General features: G+C 47.3%; 1 protein-coding gene across 6 annotated transcripts in view; it reads right to left on the minus strand.

Annotated features, from left to right (window-relative positions):
• LOC139765482 (uncharacterized) overlaps positions 1–13,058 on the minus strand; it is an 843,718-nt gene that overhangs the window by 350,146 nt on the left and 480,514 nt on the right. The window lies entirely within an intron of this gene.

The following is a 13,058-nucleotide window of genomic DNA, read 5'->3' on the forward strand; positions in this document are numbered from 1 at the left end:
CTATGACTCACACCTTATTGTCTTCCTCACCTCAGGTGTTGGCCACGGCTTTGTCTCTCTCTCACCTGATGTCTTCATCACTTACAGTCTTCCGCACCTTTTGTTTTCCCTAACTCTTCGTCTCAGTCAGCTATTGTCCCTCTTATTTAATGGATGAGTGACCCTCTGTATTCCTCAACTTCCTTCTTCCTTGCCTGGCTCTTCCTCAACAACCTCTGACGTTCTTCGTCCACTGTCTTCCCCATCTCTGACGTTTCGTCTCCCTCCCACTTCTCAGTCACCCGTTTACGTTCCTCACGTTTCGTCTTTCTCACTTATTCCATTAACCCGTTTACGTTCCTCACCTGCTCGCTCACTCACCTTTAATTCTCACCTCCCTCACTGTCTTCCTCTGGGAGCGGAGGAGAACCACCCTTCTCAGCCTACCAGAGACAAAACCTCTTACACTCCCCCTTCGTACGATAAGCTTCTCTCTCTCTCTCCAAACAACCAGCGGGATGGGAACTTTTGTAGTCTTGCCTCTGCAAGTCCTGCGCAATTCTGGTGGCGACTTGTGACGTGAATAGGACGGCTCACGAGAGACCCCAGCTGTGTGGAACTACTGCGGGCGATTGTGGAGAGGGGATAGGCCAGCAGCAGCCGCGCCACCACCACCGCTGAGGAGGGGAAGTCACTGTGAGACAAAGGGTCGCTGAGGTGTGAGGCTGCCTCAGCGGTGGGAGCTCGGAATGAAGACGGTTGGGACTAGGTGTAAAACACAGGAAACAGGAAAAGGGAAAAGGCAGAAAAGGAAGAGGAGGTCCCACAGATTATAAAAAAAAGAAGGAAACACACGAGAAAACTACGTAAATTACACACACGACGTGTGCGAGCGAAAAGGAGAAACGCATGAAACAGTCCCTTCATCTACGAACCACCTCATCAATTACACGAGGGCAATGCGTCTGGCAAACTCCCTCGTGGCTCCGGCATCTTTCACCTGATCAGCGGATATATCTTCCCGCGCAATAAATGTGAAAACCTCTGAATCACAGAGATCCATCACCTATGAAGGGTTTCTCCCCTTACCCGAACTCTGTAATATTATAACCTAACCACTTGAATGATACCAGGTACGCAGCTTATTTCATTCTGCCTATGAATTATGACGTATGGAGCATTACCAAATCATTTCTATCACTGGATTTTCACAGACGTTCTATCAATATACACACACTATGGCTCCGAAAACGTACACTCATCCTGCCATTCGTTGTATAAGTCCACGAACAATGCGCGCACGCGATTTCACTTCCTTCAGGGACAGTTCTACGAATTCGAACTTCGAACAACGGTGTAGCTGGAGCAAAATAAATTCACGGGTTAGTAATGTTCATTTAAAAAATACGACCACTGGAAAATTAATTAGACACAGTGTCTGGAAGTACACTGAGTGGCATGTATGTTTTAAATGACCACAGTAATAAAAAATGCCCTCACCAACTTGCTGTTAGGACATACCTATCTATCTATCTATCTATCTATCCATCTATCCATCTATCTGTCTATATATCTATCTATCTATATGTATATACATGTGTATGTGGGTGGGTTGGGCCATTCTTTCGTCTGTTTCCTTGTGCTACCTCGCTGACGCGGGAGACAGCGACAAAGTATAATATATAATAACAATAAAATGTGTGTGTGTGTGTGTGTGTGTGTGTGTGTGTGTGTGTGTGTGTGTGTGTGTGTGTGTGTAGCATCCTAATCGTGGCCATATTGTGTGAAGGGTAAAACAGTTACTAATATGGAGAAAAAATTACAACAGACAGTAATCTATTTTACGCCTGCTACTCTTATAGTGTCCAGTCTACAGCAACTAAACACATCTCTGCTGAAAGATACCGCACCAGTCCACTTCTTTGGTCGTTTGAGAGACAGGAATTCTAAAGCTCCTTGTGAAAGTCTACGGACGAAAAGCTTTGGCCACTGAACTAAATTTCAGTACGTTGCCCTTTTCTATTCTGCTGGTCAATAAATTAATGATGATGATGATAATACTAATACTAATACTAATAATAATAATAATAATAATAATAAAATTATAATAATTATAATAATAATAATAATAATAATAGTTATCATTATCATCATCTTAAAGTACATATCCTTGTCCCATTCGTTCGACTGTTAACCCATTTTCTGTGAAACAATAAGTGAGAGTGTCAAGGGGGAGAGGGGGGACCTTGGGAAAATATTGGCCATAAAATTCGTGGACAGTCCTGGAAGCCCCATCCGGGAGCTTAGCCAGGTCTTCCGCCCCCAAACCAAAAGACTCGGTAACACGTTTCTCCACCACACAACAGGTCTTAGTCTCTGGTCTTTGTGGCGTACACACTCTGTCTGAACCTTGTAGGGTACATATAGAGGATGTACCCAGATGGCATAAAATGGCAAATGGAAAAATATGGTATGGCTAACACGTACATAAAGCCTGCAAGATATGGGGGATCAAGTACAGACAGCTGGTTCTGTAGCAAGAAGGTTCGGACAGCGGGAAAGGTTAGAAGACGACGGAGAAGGCCAGAAAGAAAACCGACAGCTGGTTCAGACAGAGGCAGCACAGCTGGAGAGTAACTGGAGAGACAGATGTCAAAGAAAAGTCAAAAGGAACCAGGCAGCTGGTGGAAGCAGACTGGAGGTAAAGCCAACAAACTGTCCATCCAGTGTGACCCTGTAACTCGCACAGGACTTCGAAAACTGAGTTATGTAAATTCAAGTCTCTCGAACTTCATGGCTATTGAGCGAGTCAATTTTCGGTATTCATGGCTATCTCAATCGACCGTGAAGTTATTACTCAATCTGTATATATATATATATATGCCCTGCGTTGCTTGAAGGATTTCTGCTCAGTTAATGATACGCCAATTATCGATAATGTTCAATAGCAGTCAAGATTATGTTCAACTGTTCCACTTATCCATAAACAGTTTTGTTTACCCTCTCTTCGTCCTGCGAAAAAATATATTTATAAAGAATGAAGTTGATATACATATGTACATTATGGACTTCTGATAATCATTACACGAAAGTGCACTTGGGAACTTATCGTGTTTCATTTTCCCTGTGGACTCTTAGGAATAAATAAATAAATAAATAAATAAAAAATATATATATATATATATATATATATATATATATATATATATATATATATATATATATATATACTTCCCTTCCAAAAAGATGATATAAAGTTACTGACTGTCACAAGTGGTGAGATATTTTTCCCCCAGCTCACGTTTCCCGCATTAACAAGGTAGCATCAGGAAATGAGGCTTCAGGGGGGGAAAAAAATATCCCAGTTTTTCTCCTTATTCTGTCCTTACCTTTAGAGTTTATATTAATAAACGGGGTAAGGCTCTTCAGCTCTCTGCATCCACCTTTTTATTTAACATAGTCGTTCTTTATTACGAATTTGTAAAATAAAAAGCACTATAACTACTACTACAAATAATAATAATAATAATGATAATAATAATACTAACACTGATAATAATCAAACTAGAAGGGGGAACTATTTCATCTATGAATCACTTCGCGCAACACAATCACGTATCGACGCCCTTCATAGCGACGGGCGGACTGTGCTGACGTCCCTCCTAGGCGCCTCCGGGACTGTGTAGGCTGGCTCAACCTAGAGGTCAAAGGTCACAGGTAAACAGCCTAAACATCATCATCTTTTTAAAGTAAAGAGCAAGTGAAGGTGAGAGAGAGAGAGAGAGAGAGAGAGAGAGAGAGAGAGAGAGAGAGAGAGAGAGAGAGAGAGAGAGAGAGAGAGAGAGAGAGGCTGTATCCCAGTCCCCACATGATATGTGGAGATTTCCTAAAAACGAAAAATTAGATTAAACAAAAAAAAAAAAGGGGGAAAAAGAATTACCAATGCCGAGAGAGAGAGACATGACGGAGGGGAAGCGCTAAAGAGGAGAGAACTGATACATTAGCAGGGGGGGGAAAAAACGCAGACTCGCACGTACGAACGAAATGACCCTCCCTAAAAAAAAAAAAAAAATAGCTTACGAAAGAAGATATTTAACGAAGATTCCTCGGCGTTTTCATTAATTAGACTAAGCAGCTAAGGTAAGACAACGAGAGAGAGAGAGAGAGAGAGAGAGAGAGAGAGAGAGAGAGAGAGAGAGAGAGAGAGAGAGAGAGAGAGAGAGAGAGAGAGAGAGAGAGAGAGATCTAAATTCACTTTCCTTCCCCACCCCCCCAAACTTCACTCCTCTCTTTTATATATTTCGTCCCTGGGAATAACTTTTCGTCCTCTGTTTGTGGCCTGTCGACTCCCCCCCCCCGAAATTTTTTTTCTTCTTTTTTTTATTTTTGCCCAGATGGCATTTTATTCTCGCTCGCATGATCGTCCAAAACCAGAGGCAAAAATAGAATACTGGAGGCATACTACGCACAGGAGGGAGTGAGGGAGGGAAGGCAGAGGGAGGGAGTAAGAGCTGCGACCTGGTCTAGAGAGGCACTTGGCCGTGTTTGCAGGTCGCCCGCCGCCTTTGGCCACGCTACTGGCAGGGATGTGCTGGTGGACGGACGGCTTGAGGGAGGAGAGGGATGGGAAGAACGGGCAGAGGATATGATGAAGGTGTGCCGAGAGAGAGAGAGAGAGAGAGAGAGAGAGAGAGAGAGAGAGAGAGAGAGAGAGAGAGAGAGAGAGAGACCGCCCTCCCCTCTCATGCAGTCTATCATTACTGTAACACGACACTTTTCCCCCGCCCGCCACACGAGTCATCCAACGAGACCCCACCTCCTCAACGTTGCGTCCTCTTCACTCGCTCCCTCATCTGCATATCAAACCACGCCGCTATCCATACAAACACCCGCTGGGGGGATAAGGGGAGGGGGGGAAAGCCGACCTCCCGCCCACCACCGCTTGAATAATAACTCCGCCAAACAAAATTTCACCAGAAATAACAGGGGGTAGAAAAAAAAAAAACCCTATGTCGAAACGGTTTTTCAAAGTAAAAAATTCCTGTCTGCATCATCGGCCCGGCAAATAGTGGGAAACGTTTATGGTCCAACAGTCAAGTTTTGGTGCCATGAATGTGAACAGATGTGAGCAGATCCGATATGCTGATGGCCAGGGCGACAGTCCATAGACGATAAAAACGATCAGTGTTTCACCACGAATTGATCAGAGTTACATAAGACATTAATCAACAGTATACCATAAATTAATCAACAGTGTACCATAATTAATCAAGTGTACCGTAAAGTAATCAACGGGGTACCATAAATCGATCAAAAATACTAAATACTTTATGATGTATGAAATATGTATTACGATCGTCTGAGCTGAAGCGATGCATAATGTATGGGGGTTCGAGAGGCCAGATCTGGTGTGTGTGTGTGTGTGTGTGTGTGTGTGTGTGTGTGTGTGTGTGTGTGTGTGTGTGTGTGTGTGTGTTTGCAGGCAAAGAGAGGGTGTGCAGGCCTTCAAAAACTGGGAGTGCTGGCAGGCAGGCAGAGTTCGGGCGGGCATGCATGCAAGAACCTGACGTGCTGGTGGGAGTCAAGCACCAGTTGTGCATGCAAGTTTTGGTCGGACGTGCAGGCAGGAGGCGGGCGTGCAGAGAGTAAGGTATAAGGACTCGCGCATGTACGTGGGCAGGGACTGGCGTGTGTCTAGACAACCACGCAGGCAAGCAGGCAGGAGCCATGCATGCAGACAAGCAGGGAGGAGCCATGCATGCAGACAAGGAGGGAGAATGCGGAAGACCCCGCCCTCCCTCATTACCCCAACAGTCTGTGGTGGTGGTGGAGCCTGCTGTTGGAGTAACGAGTTACGACCCCCTCATAAACCTCACCGACGACATACTCTCCCTCATACAACAAAACTCCCTCACTGTCTCCACATTACCTCATTCATACATATGAGCGAGTGTAAACACGGTCTCTCAAACACCGCACAGTCCACACGAGGTAAACTTGAATTCCCACGAACCAATATAAATCATGTTTGTCTAGTCTCGGTATTCGGCCTAATGCCCTGGGGGGATCACTGCTGTCTCACAAGGCTACCAGAATTGCTATTAGATCCTGGTGGTGGGACGGTGGGGCTTCTCGCCAGAACCTCATATGTTTAACCCACTAATCCCTCTGAAAATACGACAAAAGCTGGCAGACGGACGGGAGGCGTTCTTCCCATACCACCTTATTGGGGTCTCAACATTAGCTGAGGAGGAGCAGCCCACCACCGTTTATTAGCAATGTCCTCATCTCTGTACAGCATATGTTGGCTACAACCTCCCAACACACCCCAACGAGTGCTGATGAAATGCACTAAGTTAAGACGAAGGGGGGCCAACAAGGGCGTAAAACCCTTTCCTCCGTAACACAAAAAGCAGAGATGAGTTTCCCCAGGAAACAGTGACATCAACTAACTAGCCCCAGAAGTGAGGCGATCAACCCCTCATTATCACGAGCAATTACTGCTTCAGCGGAAGTCTTGAGTACCTTGAGGCATGGCTGAGAAGCAAGCAATACGCAAGAAATCCCCGACCACAGCACCACCAGGTGTCCTTCACGTCTAGCCAGAGAGACCTATTCAGATGAATATAATTTGACGAACTATTGGCAGGTGTGAAGGGCAATCTGTATGAGGAGGCGGGAGGCAATATGTACGAGGTGAGAGGGCACTGCGGAACGAAATGGAGGCGAGAAGCATAACAAAGTAAAAGACTGAGGAACTCCGTCGGTAATGGAAGTGGATGCCAGAGAATGAGGTGATGAAAATGAGGAGGAATGTGAGTGAGAGTGGAGGTGAGCAGCATTATGAGTCACATGGTACAAGTGACAAGTAATGTGAGTGAGGGCATGCAGGTAGAGCCACTGTGGGTGGGGCGGAGGAAATGAGAAGTGTGAGGGAGACAGAAACGAGGAGCACCGTGGGGAAACTGGAGGTGAGGAGCAGAGTGAGGGAGATGGCAGGGAGGACCGTTACTACCAACACTGCTGGATCGATCACCTGGGAACAACAGTGGGCACTGCGTTGTCTGCTGCCTGACCCTTCTGCTTCCCTGGTGTCCGAACTTCCAGCTTCCCTACTACTCGATCCCCTGCTTCCCTTCTGCCTGGTTCTCTACAGCTTTCCCGCTGCTTTGACCAACTGCTTCCATGCTGCCTGACCTTCCAGCTTGCATACTGCTTGACCCTCTGTTTCCCTACTGCTTGACCCTCCAGTTTCCTTACTGCTCGGCCCTCTGCTTACCTGCTGCTGACCCTCCACCTTCCCTACCGGCTGCCTGCTGATCCACTAACCCCCTGATACCACGTAGTCAAGTGAGCGATTCCGACCCCCTCACTGTCTGGTGTCTCCTGAAACTTTCCTTCATCATACTCCCCAGACTCCCTGCTGCCTACCTGTTGCTTCCTCCCCTGATCCTTTGCTTGCTTGCTTGCTTGCTTGCTTTACTGGTTTGCTTTCTGTGCCAAAATCACCTCCCATCACCACGCTTCATACCCTGCGTTCCCCTGCATTCATCGCTCATCACACTCGCCCCCGTCATGACTTAGTACCTTCATCAACAGTTTGTTATTCATAATGACACCTCACTCCAGTAATCCCAGAGAATTCCACATACATCGTGGAGGAAAAATATGCCATGCGTCTACGTCTTCAGCTCCACATTCCCATAGGAGCACATACTACAGAGTGAAACATGACGTATTGGACGATAAAACGAAAAGTGACATGAAGAGGACCGAGGAATGGAGGTAGAAGGGAATAGCGCAATTTGAAAATCTCTAAGTGCTGATAAAATCATGAAAACACGTAAGAAAGCAACGGGTACTGAACTTCACCTCCTGAGGAGTAGAGTAGAAAGAAAAAAAATCCTTTTTCGTTGAATGAACCGTAAATAATATACTTCCAGCAGTTTCCAACGAAAGGGCGAGTCCAGTCCGGTGGCGCAAGACAACTTAAGGTATATTTCGAGGATATTCTAAGTGGACCATGGAGGGAGATTCGGCATTCTTAATGGACCCGCCGACGGACTCTCGGCTTTCCGGGAGGATCAAGGGTGCGCATCCTACACGTCCTGTATAATGGTAAGTCTGGACCGCCGGCACTGAGAGATACTATGGCCTGGACATCCAGCACTTTATAAGACCCAGAGCTGGCGATCTGGATCTTCCAGAGAACCAACGAAGGACATCCAGCTCTTTAAGAGAGCCATGAGTGGACCATCATCTCTTCCAGCATGGCCGGCGTCGGACATCAAGCACTTACAGAGGCTTAGCTCTTTATATATGGCCCTCAAGAGCGTCAGGGTTAGATATCCTGCAATCCCAGAAGATCGGGAGCCGATATCCAGCACTTCAAGAAGATAAGGATTGAATATCCAATGCTTCTCAGAGGGCCAGGGCCTGGCATCCAACCCTCCCAGAGGCCAGCGCTGGACAACAAGCACACCTAGAGGGTTAGACCTGGACATCCAGCACTTTATACAGGTCTAAAGATGAGTATCCAGCAGTTCTCGGGGCCAAGGGCGACATGAAGCATTTCAAGAGAGTCAGGAGTGGAAGTCTAGCACTCAAGATATCAAGGGCAAGACGTAAAGCACTTCCAAAGGGCCTGTGCTGGATTCCCTGCCAGGATGATGTGTTTTGCGAGGGCCTTCTGCAATGCTGCCCTGGATTTCACCTCTAAATCTCCTCAGACAAACCAAGGAGGAAAGAAAAAAAAAATCAACGCTGAAGTTAGTTGGAGTTTATGACTCCTGTACCAGTGGTTGAGGAACTGGCCTCCTGCCCCGCTCTGCTCTGATGCAGGCCCTGCTGCTCCTGTCGCTGCTGCTGGAGGCAATAGTGAACACTGATGGCAAAGTGTGGTCATACTGCTTACTGGCAATCACAGTCTTGGCATCTCGTTCCTTCGTTATCCTACCGGTGGACTTTGGCGTAGCTTTAATGCTATCGCCGTTGTTATTTCCTCCCTGCTATAACTCTCCTACTAACTGCATTATAATTCCTTCTCCAGCTGCTAACTGTACTGCTCGGTGTTACTAATGATATTCCCGCCCCGCGCCACGCGTCAGCAGCCAATTGTGGAGGTGGCGGAGCGAAGATGAAGTGAGGCACTGGAGTGGTGGTGGTGCAAAGGCGGTGATGGCGGCACCTCAGGGAGAGGCGGTGAGTGGTGTGAGTGCCTGGGGGAAGGTAACATTGTGAGTGATGCGGACCCTCCGGTGGAGTAGTGGAGAGGCGCGCGCTTCCAGGGAGGAGGGACGAAAGACGATGGTTGCGAATAAAGAGAATAAAAACTCCTTGGAATAAAACGCGAAGAACCTACGAAAGGGTGAGGGGAGAAGAGGTGAAAGGTCTAGGGAGTGATGGCGATGATGAGGGACCTAATATGATTACCGGAGCTGCTAGTGGCACAAGGGGAAAAAAGATAATTTGAAAATTGGCAGCTGATGAAGAAGGGAGGAAGGGGAGGGATGTGAGTGATGTCATAAATTTGACAGTCATGATAAGATTATAAAAAGAGGAACTCGAGGCCAAGAACACGTAAGATGGGGGGGTGGGTTCGTGCCGTCCATCGGTGGCAGGGGAGAAGGGAGGCCTGATGAATAACCTGTGTAGCCTGTGTTCAAGAAGCATTAGCGAGAGAGATGTGGAGGGAGTGTGGCATCACGCTAATGAAAGTTCCCCCTCCTGATACTGAACCACCTTCCCGTATAAAGAAACCCTCACTGACTTTTATGCGCCCTTAAAATATCATATGGCGTGCTGCTCCCGACGAGCGCCCGCCGAGCCCTCCCGCCATCCGAGGGCAAGATGTGTGTGGGCCGGAGTCCTAGCGGAGACTGTTGATGTAAAATTCACTCGTAATCGTCGTGGAGAAAACTAGCTATCAGCCAGGGGCAGGGAAGGGCATCAAAGTGCTGGCTAATTAGGTTCTGCCTGACGGGTTAAAAGTTCTCCGTCAACAGCTGCTCCTGCGGCCTCACAAGACGGGCCGCAGACACACAAGGGAGTCTCGAACAGGTGCTCCCTTACCCACACCGACTCTTCCTCCTTCCTGCCCTCCTACTCCTCCTCCTCCTCCTCCTAATGTTGCTGCTGCCTCTCTTCTCTGTTACTCCTGATCCAACACCTATACTTCCCTTCCTCATTTTACTCATGTCTTTCTGTTATAACTTCCTTCTCTTTCACGATCACCACTCCAACCCCTTCTTCTTCCTCTCCTCCTCCTCTTCCTTTTCCTCTCCTCTTCTCCTGAACCTCCCCTCTCCCTTGCCTCTCTCTGATAAACACACTATACGGCGACCTTACGTCTTAAATTCATTCCCAGGTATTACCTGGGGCCGTGTGTGTGGTGAGGGGGCCCTACCTTGTACTGCTCCGGCCCCAGAATAACAAACAGATGATATGAATAGGGGAATAAAAAGACACTGATGCTTCCGCAGGCTGCAGCATGTAAATAATACGTCATCCCGGTGAAAAATACGTAAAAAAATGTTTGGATTTTTACCGGATGCTCTCCACGCTCGTCCATGAATAGCCATGGGAAAAATAGCGAAACTATCAAAAAAAAAAAAAAAAAAAAAATTGCGGGAGATGAATTATGCCCAGAAAAAAAAAATTAAATGGTATTAAAAAAACTGTTATGCTGCGAGAGAGATTTACTGTGCTGTAAAGAAAAAAGAATCCAGATTTACCATGATTATGTAATCCACAATAATTCTAAATAAAATATGAAGGTCATACATTATGAAGAAACATAATTGCATTATGACACAAAACAAACTTATGAAGCTATTAGAATATGTCTGGTGTTGTGTTGCTGATGATATTAATGTCAGGAGAAGGAGGGGGTTAGGAGAGGAGGAGAAATGGGTGGAGGGGGGAAAGAGAGGGAGGAGGAGGAGGAGGAGGAGGAGGAGGAAGCCCCAAGCTGACCTTTGTGCTGGGCCGCCACACCCAGAGTGAGGTGGGTGCTGCTGCGCCAAGCACGCAGCGTGAGGATCCACGAGACGTTAGCGAAGGTATAAAGGGAAGGTGTACTTGTTGTAGGGAATAGTGAGGCATAGGACGGGCGGCTCGGTCTGAAACAGCCCGCCAGCCGACGCCATCAACATTCTGTGCTGTCGAGTGGTCACTACCAGAGTCAGAGGCTGGGACTCGGGTGATTAAGTGTGGTGGTGGCGTAAAGGGCGTCTTTCGTGGTGGTGTTGGCGCAAGGATGTCTCGTGGTGGTGATGATGGAGGTCTGTGCGTCACACACAGCAACTGAAGGTGGTGGTGGTGGCGGTGGTCGTTCAGTGAGATGGCGGTCGTAAAGATATGATTTCTGGCAACTGTGGTGTTGGGACAATATATAACGATGGTGTTGGGGTGTGTGGGAGGTGACTGGTGACGCTGGCTACGGTGTGAGGGAGAGAGGAAGAGGGTGGCAAGACGGCGAAAAAGAAGGTCATAATGGTAAAAATAAGATAAGTAATAATCATAAACGGGAGAATATTAATCATTAACTGCTGATGGTGACAACGATTACATGCCAGTGATCTATCATAATGATTGATTAATAATGATTAAAACATTCATATCCAAATACTTAACACAGGACAAAAGGAAACTTGGCAACACATCCCACACTCCTCCCTCACCACCACGCGCGGTAATACCACTCAACACAACACCTTTACCCTTTAATCACCTCTCAACACACAACCGCCCTCTCCCAATTACACATTCCAACACATGCAACTTAAAAACCCCAGTCTTTCTAGGACGAACACTCCCACAAAACATCCGACCCTCAGCACTACACAGTGCAATACAACAATCTCTCTCATCAACTCAACACATGCAATGCAGACCCAAACACCGCCTAAATTTCCCCTCTCCCAGCATATACCCTCGTCAAAGACCACCAGGTCTTCTGTTCTCTGGCTTTCCCCTGTACTCCAGCACATATCCTCGTCAAAGACCACCAGGTCTTCTGTTCTCTGGCTTTCCCTTATACTCCAGCACGTATCCTCGTCAAAGACCATTAGCTCTTCTGATCTCTGGCTTTCCCTTGTACTCCAGCACGTATCCTCGTCAAAGACCATCAGGTTTTCTGTTCTCTGGCTTTCCCTTGTACTCCAGCACAAATATTCGTCAAACCATTAGGTCTCTGTTATCTGGCTTTCCCTTGTACTCCAGCACAAATATTCGTAAAAGACCATAAGGTCTTCTGTTCTCTGGCTTTCCCTTGTACTCCAGCATACAACCCCGTCACAGACCAACATGATGTAGTATTATCTGACTTCCCCATATATTCCCTATCCCTGTACGCAGGGTAGGGTGGCCATCCAACGGGGACTAATAATTCATTCAATGTTGGTCCAGCCTCTGCACCGTGACAATGAGGAGATCAAATATTGAGCGCAGCGTCACCCACCCACCATACGCCACCATCGCCGCCCGGCCAGCCACCCAGCCTCGTTGTCCGCCCGCTGAACTCACTGCAATTACACACCCCCAGCACTGGTGATCCGGGATACTGTTGTGTGTGTGTGTGTGTGTGTGTGTGTGTGTGTGTGTGTGTGTGTGGAGGAGCTACCATGTAGTGGCCACCGTAAAACATATCGATATTCACTAAAGAAAGTGTGGTAACGTGTCCTGACATGACGTACTGGCACAGCGACCCCTTAAGCACGACACCTTAACCCCTGAGTAACTGCTTAACGTTCCAGCACGATGAGTAAGAAAAAAAAAATTGAGTAAGAGGACTTAATCCCTGAGACGCGGCGACTGGACACCTGGAGTACGACGTCTAGAATGACAGTGGGTGAAAGCAGTGGAGCGTGGTAGTGGATGGTGGTGGTGAGCTACAGTGGATTGTAAAAAGAGAGGAGTAGCACTGGATGGTGGTGGTGGTGGTCAGTCGGCATTTGGTGGTGGTTCTGTGCAGCAGATTGTAGGGGTATGAGAGGGAAGCGAGGGTTGTGGCAACGCTGAGTGGCAAGGGGCGTTAGTTGTGGTAGGTGGCATAGTGTGGTGGTAGTGATGTCCCAATA

Source organism: Panulirus ornatus, chromosome 55, assembly GCF_036320965.1.
Source record: "Panulirus ornatus isolate Po-2019 chromosome 55, ASM3632096v1, whole genome shotgun sequence".
In the NCBI taxonomy this organism is placed as follows: Eukaryota; Metazoa; Arthropoda; class Malacostraca; order Decapoda; family Palinuridae; genus Panulirus; species Panulirus ornatus.